This window comes from Erpetoichthys calabaricus, chromosome 11 (genome assembly GCF_900747795.2).
Source record: "Erpetoichthys calabaricus chromosome 11, fErpCal1.3, whole genome shotgun sequence".
Taxonomy (NCBI): Eukaryota; Metazoa; Chordata; class Cladistia; order Polypteriformes; family Polypteridae; genus Erpetoichthys; species Erpetoichthys calabaricus.
In genome coordinates, this window is record NC_041404.2 from 91,009,704 (window position 1) to 91,024,103 (window position 14,400).

Genomic DNA, 14,400 nt, shown 5'->3' on the forward strand with positions numbered 1-14,400 from the left:
GTCATTCAAATACCTTAAACATAAAATGTTTGAAAGAAATACCTGATGGAGAGTTGAAGTCTCAAGTTAAAATTGTTGGCTGCAACACACCATGGTGGATAGCAGATTGAATTGACATTTTAATGATAAATTATATTGTCAAAAGTTTTTGAATCAGTGTGGTCTGTGGAGACCTCAAATAGATTTGTTCTGGGGCAGAGTTCTGAAAGAGCCAATTCTCTTAACTGCCCCTCTGCTCTCAGAGTGTCTTGGACACTCTTATCATAAATATTTAGTCAGTTCAAACATGTAAAACGTATATCTACTCAAGGTAAGAAGTTACCAAGCTTATGGTGCACTGAATTCTTTCCTGGTGGTGTTATCATTTCAAATGAACTGGCTCAATCATTCAGATTTTTGTTTTTTCTCATGCAAATGCAATGTGGTTTTAGCCAATCGCGTTCCTTTTACTGATTAGTCAGAAAATAATATTTAAAGTTAGCTATCAGAATGAGTTAGTTAGCAAAAGTGTCTCAATCAAAATGCCTTAGGAGGAAAATTGATAACAACAATCGTCATTTCATGAAACGAAACGTACAGAATGCCATCATTCCAAAATGCTCAGCCTATCTGTCTGATCTACAATGAAACACTATCGCTATCATAAAACAGTACAAAGTGACATGTCACCTATCTCCAGAATCAGGGCACTTTCAAAAAATCTTATCCACCACTTTGAGGCCTAGTGCAGAGAAATCGAGGCCTTAAAAGCAAGCTTTGGTCACAGCAAGGGTAATACTTAAAAAACATAACTCAAGAATGAGCGGCAAGTGTTTTCCTCCAAGCTACATGGAAGCTAGCTGAGCACAATAAAACTTCCACAGATACAGAGGTATTAACAGAGTGCTTTATAGGCATTGATTAAGTCTGCTACTGAAAAAATAATCAGTAAAGTCTTTGAATCTGTGACATTGGTCCCTAGTTCAGGCACAAATGCTGCACACCATGTTAAAGTCTTGCCAGAAAATATCCAAAGTCAGGTGGTGGATGGTGTCAGTTCAGGAACAGATGGTGGAACAGCAGCAGGTATTTACTGTGGGAGGTTGCTGAAGGTGCCTGAAATGTGAGGAGGGAACCACATAGCACTGGGGAGAGGAGGTAATTTAATGATTAAAAATCATTTAAAGTTGATTTAAAATAGCTGTGAATAACAACTCTGTACTGATATCACAGACTAAAAGGACAATTGCCCTCTTATAGAATGGACTTGAAAAAACATCTGCCCACAAGAAACAGAAAAAGTTATGAAGTACAGTTTCTCACTCAAACCCCTCATCCTCAGCCTTTCGCTTTCTGCTTTATTGTTAACAAGAGAAACTCAGTATCGCGTCTGTAGCACTTCATTCTGTTACATAACCATGAATCCATGGCACACAAAGCCAGAAGTAGCCTGCTGTATGTCTGGGGACGGTTGGTACACCCCATGGTTCTGGGGTCCATGTGCCGTTTTGCTCTAAGTGACATTTTTGAGTTTGTGGACCTTGATTTTGAAGCAGAGCCCTCATGCTTGCTCTGCTTCTATAAAGTGACTTTATAACTGAAATACATAGCTAGTGTGGAGTAATTATTTAGTTTCTTTACAAATTCCCCACTGAGCATTGGGTGTCCTGTTAATATGAATTAAGCATCTGCCCATTTTAGACTCTCTGCATGTACCTCATTTTACATATCCTTGACATTTATAGATTCTACAATGTGTTTTGTAGGATGACTTGAAGCCTCCAGGTAATTATCCCAGGATTGCGCGTTTATTCATGGTTCGCATAATGGCTTACAGGGACACATTTTTTTTGCTTCATTTTTTTAATTGTATGGTTACAAAGATTATTTAGCTTACCCAGTCTGACTTCAGGCAGCAGGACAAATGACTTGCTGTTACAGAGGTTCACTAGCTGCTGATGTGACATTGTGTTTTTCGCCGCACACATGACTCTGCTGGGATTTTTGTAATTTGTACTGGGGATCTGTTTAGCTGTCAGGCACACTCACTGAATGAGTTTAATTGGAAAAAATGCTAAATATACAAACTGAAATAACATTTCTCAAAGTAAATTTGAAATAGTAAACCAATCTGTAATTGTAATTACACTGACTCCTTCTTTATTTTAAGATGGGTGATTTTGAAAGCATGCTGGTGCTTTTTAAATAAGAATTTTTCAAATTTCAAAAGTCTATGCAGTGTACCGTACTTGACACATGCAACTTGGTTTGAACTTTCCTGATAAATCTCCTTAAAGAATAAAATGTAAAAAATTTCGTTAAAATCAGTCCACTGGGAACTAAGTTCTTTCATTTGAACAGAAGGAAACAACAGACAACAGTTTTTTTGAAATGTATATCAATATACTGTGAATGGCAACATGGAAGGACCAGCATTCCGACTGGGTTGGAGAGTGGTGCTTTACCCAGCTGGGAAGCCATAATGAATGGTCAGTATAATGGAAGACGCAACCCAGCCAGGATGCCTAATGTTTCCTATCCTAATTGGGGCAGTTACAGTGTAATGAATGGACTGGGATAATCTCTTCCCCAACATGGGAGGTGGTGGTGCTCCTCAAGTCAGCTCTCAGTTTGGACACCTGCAAGGTCTCATGGGACCTGTAGTCTCGAAAGGCAACCCTGTCGGGGTCTCTGGGTGGCACCAGAGTGTGCTGCCAAAAGAAGCTCTTGCATTTTTGGGCAGTCTCCGTCTGACCCGGAAGTGCTTTCCACAGGCTATGCCCTGGCACTGGAAGTACTCCCAGGTGGGACATAAAAGGAAGCAGTCCAGCCTCTTCTAGTGGAGTCAGAGTTGGGAGGCAGAGGGTGAAGCTCACCTGAAGGAGTGGAAGGAGAGGAAAGATAGAGAGAAGGAAGAAGAATATCGCATGTAATGGTGCTTTTGCAACCATTGGGATAAGCCTTTGAGAGGAATTTGTTAATTAATAAAATCTTTATTTTGAACCCTGGTGTGTTTGGGTCACAATACCAGAAACAGAATAACCACTAGTATTTAAAAAAATAAAGACATTACTCCCAAATGCAATAAAGATGATACCAAAGAGAGAGGATGTGCTTAATAATAACAGCGCAAGTGAGCAAAGAGCTGAGGAGACTTCGTGCCAGCAAAGCAGTGGGTCCAGATGGAGTATCGCCACGACTGCTGAAGGTCTGTGCATCGGAGCTGGGGAGTCCTCTACAGCGCATCTTCAACCTGAGCCTGGAACAGGGCAGAGTCCCGAGGCTTTGGAAAACATCTTGTATCACCCCAGTCCCAAAGGTATCACGTCCTAGTGAGCTGAATGACTTTCGGCCTGTTGCTCTGACATCACATGTGATGAAGACCATGGAGAGGCTGCTGCTTCACCACCTTAGGCCACAGGTTCAACACGCCCTCAACCCTCTGCAGTTTGCATATCAGGAGAAGGTGGGAGCGAAGGATGCCATCATCTATATGCTACACCGATCCCTCTCTCACTTGGACAGAGGCAGTGATGGTGTAAGAATTATGTTTCTAGACTTCTCTAGCGCCTTCAACACAATCCAACCTCTGCTCCTTAGGGACAAGCTGACAGAGATGGGATTAGATTCATACCTGGTGGTATGGATCGTGAACTATCTTAAAGACAGACCTCAGAGGGCGGAGTGGTGGCTCTGAGGCTAAGGATCTGCGCTGGTATCCCGAAGGTTGCCGGTTCGAATCCCCGTCACTGCCAAAAAGGCCACTGCTCTGCTGGGCCCTTGAGTAAGGCCCTTAACCTGTAATTGCTCCAGGGGCGCTGTACAATGGCTGACCCTGCGCTCTGACCCCAAGGGGTATGCGAAAACTACCAAATTCCTAATACAAGAAATTGTATAAGGCAAAATAAAGAACAAAAAAATTAAAAAAAAGTATGTGCATCTTGGGAACTGCACGTCTGACATTGTGGTCAGCAACACAGGAGCGCCACAGGGGACTGTACTTTCTCCGGTCCTGTTCAGCCTATATACATCGGACTTCCAATACAACTCGGAGTCCTGCCATGTGCAAAAATTCGCTGATGACACTGCTATCGTGGGCTGCATCAGGAATGGGCTGGATGATGAGTATAGGGACCTAATCAATGACTTTGTTAAATGGTGCGACTCAAACCACCTACAACTGAACACCAGCAAAACCAAAGAGTTGGTGGTGGATTTTAGGAGGCCCAGGCCCCTCATAGACCCAGTGATCATCAAAGGTGACTGTGTGCAGATGGTGCAGACCTATAAATACCTGGGAGTGCAGCTGGATGATAAATTAGACTGGACTGCCAATACTGATGCGCTGTGCAAGAAAGGACAGAGCCGACTATACTTCCTTAGAAGGCTGGCGTCCTTCAACATCTGCAATAAGATGCTGCAGATGTTCTATCAGACAGTTGTGGCGAGCGCCCTCTTCTATGCAGTGGGGAAGCAGCATTAAGAGGAAAGACGCCTCACGCCTGGACAAACTGGTGAGGACGGCAGGCTCTATTGTTGGCATGGAGCTGGACAGTTTGACATCTGTGGCAGAGCGAAGGGCGCTCAACAGGCTCCTATCAATTATGGAGAATCCACTGCATCCACTAAATAGTATCATCTCCAGACAGAGGAGCAGCTTCAGCGACAGACTGCTGTCACTGTCCTGCTCCACTGACAGATTGAGGAGATCGTTCCTCCCCCAAACTATGCGACTCTTCAATTCCACCCGGGGGTGTAAACGTTAACATTTAACATTATACAAAGTTATTGTCTGTTTTTCACCTGCATTATTATCATTCTTTAATTTAATATTATTTATTGTATCAGTATGCTGCTGCTGGAGAATGTGAATTTCCCATTGGGATTAATAAAGTATCTATCTATCTATCTATCTATCTATCTATCTATCTATCTATCTATCTATCTATCTATCTATCTATCTATCTAATCAGGGCCCCCTGAAAGGTCCATGTTTGGGTAAGACAGAAGCCTCCTTATGCCAGGCTATACTTTTGGTGGTTGCTTGTGGGGATGACAGTAGCCAAACAATGATTGCCTTCTTTCCCAGTTTATGTTACAGTGGAATGTCTTATTGTGGGATTTTACTGTATTTGTGTTTTATTATTGAATGCAAAGCATGTGTTGTGTGTTTCTCCTATTTTCACCTCTTAATGTAAAGCACAATACAGATTATTATGTAGTATGTGTTCTCTGCTCAGTGAGTGCAATAAAGTTATTAGACTGTGTTTGATCTCCTATAATTATAAATAGCCATCCGTATTTGTCAGAATAAAGCCCTTATATTCAGTGTGTCTGTAGGTTTTCCTGTGACCAGCTGCAGGGTGTGTGGAGGCCTGATGTCTTGTCAGGCCCAGGGACCCATTGACCGGGGATCCAGAACTTCTCAGCACGTACCAAGAGTCACAAGCAGTTCCCCATTTGCAGTGGCTTAAGCAGTACAGGAAGGGTGTCAAATGAGCTTGTGGAATCTTTAATGCTGGCAAAGAATCTCAGAGAACATGTGATGGGAGATGTTTTCAAACCTGTGGAGACTATAACACAGGTATACATTGAAGAAAAACGTTTTAATTATTTCAAATGACTTTTATATAATTTTGGGTACTGAATTCAAAAATGAAAACCATTTTTCTCCATCATGTAACATTTTTTCACTAAACACATTTCTGTTTGTCTTACTGGGCCAGCAATCAGGACATACAGAGCCAGGAATTGACATTGGGTTCAGAAGGAAAAGCCAGCCTGGAAAAAATCTACAGTTTGGTGCCAAAAACATCATCAGACCTAACTTGGAGGATCCAGATAAAGTTCTGCTCCACTGCTTCAAAATTAAGCTGGGTTTAAAGAAGCAGATTGTCAAAGCCCTATCAAAAGACAGAGCCTGTGTGTGTTTGTGCTGAACATTTCTAGGTTTGTCTAAGGATAAATAGTCGGAAGGTTTTTTTGCTGGGTCCGATATTAGAAAATTTATTTCTGATGTGAAGTAATTTCTAGGTTTTTAAAGACCAATAGAGGTCTAAATTATCAAAAATTTGTTATGTTTAAGGAATTTAGTTGAAAGATGACTTTTACAGTTCCCTTTTTGGAATCACATTTTCCTTGAAAAATCTTGGAAGAGTGAATGAAGAGCAGGGTGAAAGATTCCATCAGGACTTCAATGAGATGAAAAGAAGGTACCAGGAATGTTGGGATGTACTGACTGCTGGATGAAGCATAGGGACGCACCAGAAAAATGGCAGGCCATCAAATGAAATATTGGATTGAAAAACTAAGCAGTGAGAAAAACTGAAGAAATTATGCGCATTACAATGAATATATACTGTTGTTTTCTTCACGTCTATGTTTCAAAATAATAAATTGAGTAAATCTGCGGTGGGTTGGCACCCTGCCTGGGATTGGTTCCCTGCCTTGTGCCCTGTGTTGGCTGGGATTGGCTCCAGCAGACCCCCGTGACCCTGTTTGGATTCAGCGGGTTGGAAAATGGATGGAAATTGAGTAAATATTTTCACTTTAAAACAATTTAGAGCACCATTGTATGCTTTAATAAATTGTGTGATTCTTTTCAGTTTTGTACTTAAATGTGACATGATGGAAATATTTTAATTATAACTTTTATTGAATGCAAATAAAAATAGTTTAATTTTGTATTGCTGTGTATAATTAGCTGGCAACTGATAATATACCAAATATATTTGAATGTGTGCTTAAAGCTGGAAACGCTTTCTATGCAAAGTACACGCTCTTACATGCTTCACGTCTTAGCTTCTTTTCCATTTCTTTTTCCTTTTTCTTTTCCTTAGTCACCCTGGACATGTAGCTCGCCTTACTTCAATTATTTTTACTCCTTTGTCTCCCTCTGCTGGCAGACCAATTAATACAGTCTTTGTAACTTGTGTGTTCTTGCTGCCACACTCATATTTAATTCTTCTTTTGTTCTTGTTTCTCCAATTCATCATTCTTCACGTTTTCCTCCACTATTGTATGGCTGTCCATTTCCATCTCCTTTTCCATCTGAACTTTGTCTTCTGATTACAGTCATTTTTTAAATCTACAACCAGGTTCTTTGCACAGATCATTTTTCCAAAGTTTTTGTCCATGTCTTTGACATTTCCTACACATGCTATCCATGGCAGAATGCGTACCCCATCACTGCTCCATTTTCTATTACTAGTATCAGGCCTGCTCTTGCTCTCCCCAGAGTTTTACTTTAAAGCTTACCGTTAATGATCTATATTGTATTTAAAACCAGAACAAATCTCATCAAGCAAAAAACAAAATAAAATATCTCCAATCTGCACACTTTCTGAGAGAATACATCACTTTTTGTCTATTTTTCCAATAGAGGAATTACATCCGTGTTTCCTGCTTTTTTAATCTCAAGTCCCTCTTGACAATCCTGACACACACAAGAACATGTAGCAGAGATCTCTCTAGACTGCAGATTAAAAACAGTACCTACCCTGGACTAAATCTCAATATTTCTTCAACAATTCTCTTTTTAAAATAATCCCTGTCTATTCCTTCTTGTTGTTGGAAGTCAATCTGAAAAGCATTCAGCTGGTTCAGAAATCTCCTATTCCGTTCTTTTTACCATTGGTTACAACTGCGATGTTGATTTTCTGTTTTTCCATAACCACAAATCCACACTCAAATTCTCTGTGTATGCTGTCTCCTTAGGAAAGCTGGGCACCGTGGTGGGCCTGCCAACCTAATGCTATTTCTCCTGCCTCCTGAGAAGCCTGAGTTCTCCGTGGTCAAGAAGTGTAGCTTATTGCCTTAGGCAGCACTCTATAAAGGACAAACTTTGTGGTTCAGGCCTCTTACATGAGTAAACCGCATCATACCATTTCAAGATTGGTGCTGCCTCTGTTCAGGCAAAGGCCAATCTGCAGGGCATCATCAGAACCTGAGAAAGGACCACCAGTTGTAACTTAACTCACATTCAAGTCCTGTATAAGAACAATACAATACAATACAGTTTATTTTTGTACAGCCCAAAATCACACAGGAAGTGCCTCAATGGGCTTTAACAGGCCCTGCCTCTTGACAGCCCCCCAGCCTTGACTCTCTAAGAAGACAAGGAAAAACTCCCCAAAAAACCTAGTAGGGAAAAATGGAAGAAACCTTGGGAAAGGCAGTTCAAAGAGAGACCCCGTTCCAGGTAGGTTGGGCGTGCAGTGGGTGTCAAAAGAAGGGGGTCAATACAATACAATATACAGAACAAATCCTCAATAAAAAATAAAATTTTTTTAGAAGTACGGAGCAGAATTTAACAGTAGATGATATCACATAATGAGATTTGGATAATTTTAGACTCCTGGAGACCTCATCCATCAAGCTGCCTCCCCCATTTGGCCATTCCACGGCTGAAACAGTGTTGGGCCAGCCAATCCGATGAAAGGACCCCTCTTTCTCACGATTCCTGCGATCCTCCATCAGGGATGACTTTACCTTAGGCAGGCAAAACAACTTGGCAGGTGGGCCGTGGCACCAAGTGCCACATTTGAGTACAGAGAAGAGAAACAGAATAGGTGAGAGTTAGTATCCAATTCTAACTATCATGTTACTTATGTTTAAGTGCTAATGACTAACAATAGAGATGCAGTATGTACAGTTAATCAGCAACTCTAGTCAGGATATGCTAAACTGAAGTAGTGAGTCTTCAGCCGGGATTTAAAAGCTGAGACCGAAGGGGCATCTCTTATAGTAGCAGGCAGACCATTCCACAGTTTAGGGGCCCTGTAACTAAAAGCTCGACCTCCCATTGTTATTTTATTAATCCTTGGAACAATAAGCAGACCAGCATCTTGAGATCTTAATGTGCGCTCTGGTTTGTAAGTCATGATAAGTTCAGACAAGTAAGCCGGACCTCGGCCATTTAATGCTTTATATGTTAAAAGAAGGATTTTGAAATCTGCCCTAAACTTAACCGGGAGCCAGTGTAAGGATTTAAGAACTGGAGTTATGTGTTCGTATTTTCTTGTAATAATTCTTGCAGCCGCATTTTGTATTAACTGGAGGCTGTATAAAGAACAGTTTGAACATCCAGTGAACACCGCATTGCAGTAGTCAATCCTACTAGAGATAAATGCATGAATTAATTTCTCAGAATCCTGTTTATTTAGAAAGTGCCTTAATTTCCTAACATTTTTAAGATGGAAGAAGCATGTTTTGGACAACTTTGTAATATGCGCTTTAAATGACATGCTAGAGTCAAAGATAACTCCTAGATTGCGGGCTGATTCAGTAAAATTAATTGGGATTCCAAATGAATTAAATAATGACAAAATATTGTTATGATCAGCGTCATTCCCTCCAACAATTAACATCTCTGTTTTATCTGTATTTAAAGACAAGTAGTTCTCATTCTTCCACTCCTTTAATTCGCTAACACAACTAATTAAAGACAACATCGGAGAAACTTCATCTGATTTAAATGAAAGGTATAACTGGGTGTCATCTGCATACGAGTGAAAATTAACATTATGTTTCCTAATGATAGATCCCAGTGGAAGCATGTAAAGTGAAAACAGTAAAGGTCCCAGTACTGAGCCCTGCGGGACACCATATTGAACTTCTGTGTATAATGATGGAGTACTGTCAGCACATTTCTGTACATATTGGAATCGATTTGATAAATAAGAACTAAACCAAGCGAGCACGGTGCCTGTAAACCTAACATCATTTTCTAGCCTGTGTAGTAAAATAGAATGGTTGATGGTGTCAAATGCTGCACTTAAGTCCAACAACATAATTACAGTGGAGTTTCCTTCATCAGAGGATATCAGAATGTCGTTTACAACCCGTGTTAGTGCCGTTTCTGTACTATGACCAGTGCGAAAACCAGACTGGAATTTCTCAAATAAATTGTAATGCGTAAGGTGTGACTGAAGCTGATTGGCGACTACTTTTTCTAGTATTTTAGAGAGAAACGATAGATTTGAAATAGGCCTATAATTATTTAGTATGTGTGGGTCTAGGTCTGACTTTTTAAGTAATGGTTTAACGTCTGACACTTTTAGTGTATCAGGGACTGTGCCATGCAATAATGAACTACTGATAATGTTTAGAATAGGTGCTGCAAGAACATTCATTGCACTTTTTACTAGTTTTGTTGGCACTGGATCTAGGGAACAAGTAGTGGGCTTCATTTTAGAAATTAAAGCTAAGACTTCCTGCTCAGTTACAGAATTAAAATTACTAAAGTACTGAATGCAATGTGAGACAGGGTCTGCTAAGCTAGTATTTGGTTTGTACTGTGATGCAGATATCTGGGATCTTATATTTTTAATTTTCTCATTGAAGAAGTTCATAAAGTCTGTACTGCTAATATCTGTTGGTATTTTGCACTGTTGATCTGAATTTCCATTTGTTAATTTAGTCACTGTTCTAAACAGTACCCGAGGATTTTTATTATTGTTATCTATTAATGTCGAATAGTATTCTGAGCGAGCTTTAAAGAGGGCTTTTTTTATATTTATTAACACTCTCTGTCCATGCAATTTGAAAGACATGTAGCTTTGTTGTTCTCCATCTGTGCTCCAGTTTTCGACACTCTAATTTAAGAGCTCGAGTGTTTTCATTAAACCAGGGAGAGTTTCTATGTGCTTTGATCACTTTTGTTTTAAGGGGAGCCACTGTGTCCAGAGCATCTCTCAAGGTCACATTATAAAGTGATGTTAGCTGATCAGGCAGACACGCAATCCAGTCCCACCCTCCAGAATGACCCCCTTTCTGCCGCAGCCAGGTGTTACGTGGGCGACCCCTTGGTCTGGACCAGCCACTCAGGTCCCGAACAATGAGGATCTTACAAGCTGGATCACCCTCGGGGAAACGCGCCACATGGTCATAGTGCCATAACTGATGTTCCCTCACAATGCAGGTAATGTGCCTCATTCAGGACTCCATGAGCAACCGCTAATTCGACACAATGTCAAACCAATAGTACTCATCAATTTTCTGGAGAGACACAGTACCAAAGGAGTCCAGTCTTCATCTCAGGTCACTAGATAGCGTCCATGTCTCGCAACTATATAGAAAGACAGGAAGCACCAGGACTCTAAAGACTTGAACCATCGTCCTTTTGCATAGATATCGGGAGCGCCACACACCTCTTTCCAGCGACCTCATGACCCCCCATGCTCTCCCAATCCATCTACTGACTTCATAGGAAGAGTCACCAGAGACATGAATATCACTGCCAAGGTAAGTAAACCTGTCGACAAGGTCAACACTCTCTCCACAAACAGACACACTGCTGATGGCTGTGCCCAAGAGGTCATTAAAGGCCTGAATCTTGGTTTTTATCCAGGACACTCGCAAGCCCAGATACTCAGACTCCTCGCTCATTCTCTCAAGCGCTCCGATCACAGCCTCCATTGACTCCACGAAGATCACAGCATCGTCAGCAAAGTCAAGATCCAGGAACCTTTCTTCACCAACAGATGCCCCACAACCGCTGAACCCCACAACCTTGCCCAACACCCAGTCCATACAAGTAATGAACAGATTAGGAGCAAGAACACACCCCTGACGAACCCCAGAATCAAGTGGGAAAAACGCAGAGGTCCTGCCTCCACTCTGCACGGCACTCACAGTACCAGTGTACAGGCCGACCATGATATCCAGCAACCTCGAGGGGAACCTGCGAATCCTCAGGATGTCCCACTGGGCGGCTCAATCAACTGAGTCAAATGCTTTGCGAAAATCGACAAAGGCTGCAAAGAAACTCTGCCAATATTCGCGTTTGCGCTCCATGAGAACCCCCAGTGCCAGGATGTGGTCGATGGTAGACTTCTTAGGCGTAAAACCAGACTGTTCCGGTCGCTGGTAGGTGGGCAAGTGATCACGGATCCTATTGAGGACGACCCTAGCAAGGACCTTACCCGGCACCGAGAGCAGTGTTATCCCCCTGTAGTTGCTGCAATCCAAGCGATCACCCTTCCCTTTCCAGATAGGGATGACAAGTCCCATTTTCCAGTCAGTTGGGATGATGCCAGTCTCCCAAATGAAAACAAAGATTGCTTGAAATGCCGGGAGGACAGCCTTACCACCAGCATGGAGAAGTTCAGCCCGCATACCACAGATCCCTGCAGCCTTTCCTCCTCTCAGCTGGTTCACCACCTGTGCAATATCAGTGAGATTGGGGGGTTCACAGTTAATTGGAGGATCAGCCTCAAGGACCGTGGACCCAGAGATATCTAACGCCCTAGCCGGAAGATCAGCTTTGAACAACTGCTCAAAGTAGCCAGCCCAGTGGGTCACAACTGCAGTGTCATCCGTAAGGACCGTTCTATCAGCCGCCCTGACTGCGACTCTCTGAGGAACATATTCGGATGTGCGTAATGCTTCGATTCATCTGTAAGCAGTATGTGGGTCACTAGACCACAGATGGTGTGTCACTTGCTCACAGATTCCTCTAACAAACGCCTGTTTATCTGCCTTCAGAGCCCTTGCAGCCATCCTTCTCAGTTCCCAATACAGACCAGAGTTGCCATTCAGCCGTGTGCTGCGACTCCTCTCGGTGATATCCAGGGTGCCCTGCAAGATGAAACACCTCCTTCTGGGAACACTGGTAACACCAACACAGCCCTAAGTAACCTTCAGGGTCTTGTCATGGAAGGTCTCCCACATCACATTAGGATCGGCAGTCGTACCCAAATCTGAAAGTTCCTCACACAAACTGCATGCAAACTCATTAGAAACAGCCTGATCTTGGAGTCTGGCCAAATCCAGGCTAATTTTCCTAGTAGGTGGTAACCTACTAGACCTAAGCTGGATCTTCAGAGTAGCAACAAAAAGTCTGTGGTCAGAATTCACAAACTGGGCACTTCTGTAGACCCTGCAGTTTTGCAAGAGCCTCCAGCGTCTGCCCACGATGATGTGATCGATCTCCTTCTCCACACCACCAATATTGGAGTACCAAGTCCAGCGATGCAGTTCAGGGTGCTGGAACCAGGATCCAGCGATTTGCAGTTCCTGACCTTTTGCAAAGTCAAGGAACATGGAACCACTTTCACCATGCTGCATGGAGCATCAACATTATCAAAACAAATTCCTAGTACCAATAGTGCACCTGGACAATAAAGTGAAATCTGATTCTGATATGTATGGGCTCCCCTTGTAAAAATAATAGAGTAATTTATAGTAACCATGTCAAGAGTTTTGGAATCGTGTTCTTTTTTATTAAAATAGAATTTTACTACCCTAAAGGGAAATTTGCGTTATCAGCAGTTTTAAGAATAATAAATCAAGGTATTGCATGAAAAACCACATCTAAACCCAGCATTCAAACACATTCCCATTCCGTAGTGAATAGGGATGCATTTGATATGGCACCACACTGTCTTTCCATTCATTAATTTTTAATCCTGCTGTGAGGATGAGTGTTATAACAGTCTAATCTGCATGGCAAGACGCATCCTGGATCCGATCGGATATTATTACCTGGAAATTAAGTCTCATGAGTTCATTCTTGACCAGGGAGACATTATAATGAATGGAAATCTTCACTATTGTGTCTCACCTTCCAGCAGAATGTTTTAGCAAGTGTGGTCTTTGCCCAAGCCTGTGTGGGAAGAAGGTTGACTCAAAAGTGCTTTCTGCAGGGCTTCAGTGGCATCAGAATACTCCTGTAGGAAGCCTCATAAGGGCCACTCAGATAGGGGAGCTTGGGGTTGGGAGAGAAGCAGAGGTAAGACCTCACCTGATGATGGGAAAGTGGAGGGCAGCATATTATGGAAGGAGAAGGCTGGGACGTAGGAAGGAACTTGCTGTACCCTATAAGCCATTGGTAAGCCTGGTTATTTTTGGGCAGGCACAAAAAGAGCATTTTCTTTGTTATTTTAATAATAAATAAATAAATAAATAATCCTTCCAGTCCCTTTTTGAATTGTACTATACTACTATATGGTGTTTTTCTGTATATGGGGTCTGCACCAGAGCACCCCTATTTTGTCACAGTACAGGGTTGTAGGGGTTTGGAGTTTATTCCTAATGCACTTTTTTATTGGATTGAAGAGAAAGTATTTACCCAAAGAATATGCATACAAACATGGGGAGAACCTGCAAAGTCCAAAAATACAGAGACCTGGCCAGCAGTACAACCCTGAAGTGTAGAGGCAGCAGCACTATCCACTGTGCCATCCCCGGAATCAATATTGCACTCTTCTGAGAAAAAAAATAAAAATGAAATACTAGAGATAGAGCAAACAGGGACTAAAGCTGTAATGACTGGTAGCTTTGTATCCTCTTACCTGAACGCATGAGATGGAGTGCTGAATGCAGTTGGTAGATTCTGTCTAAGAACATTGCACTTTACTTTCCATGTTTGTTTCTTTACATTGATGAAAAAAGAAAAGTTTCAGGGAAAATTCCCTCTTC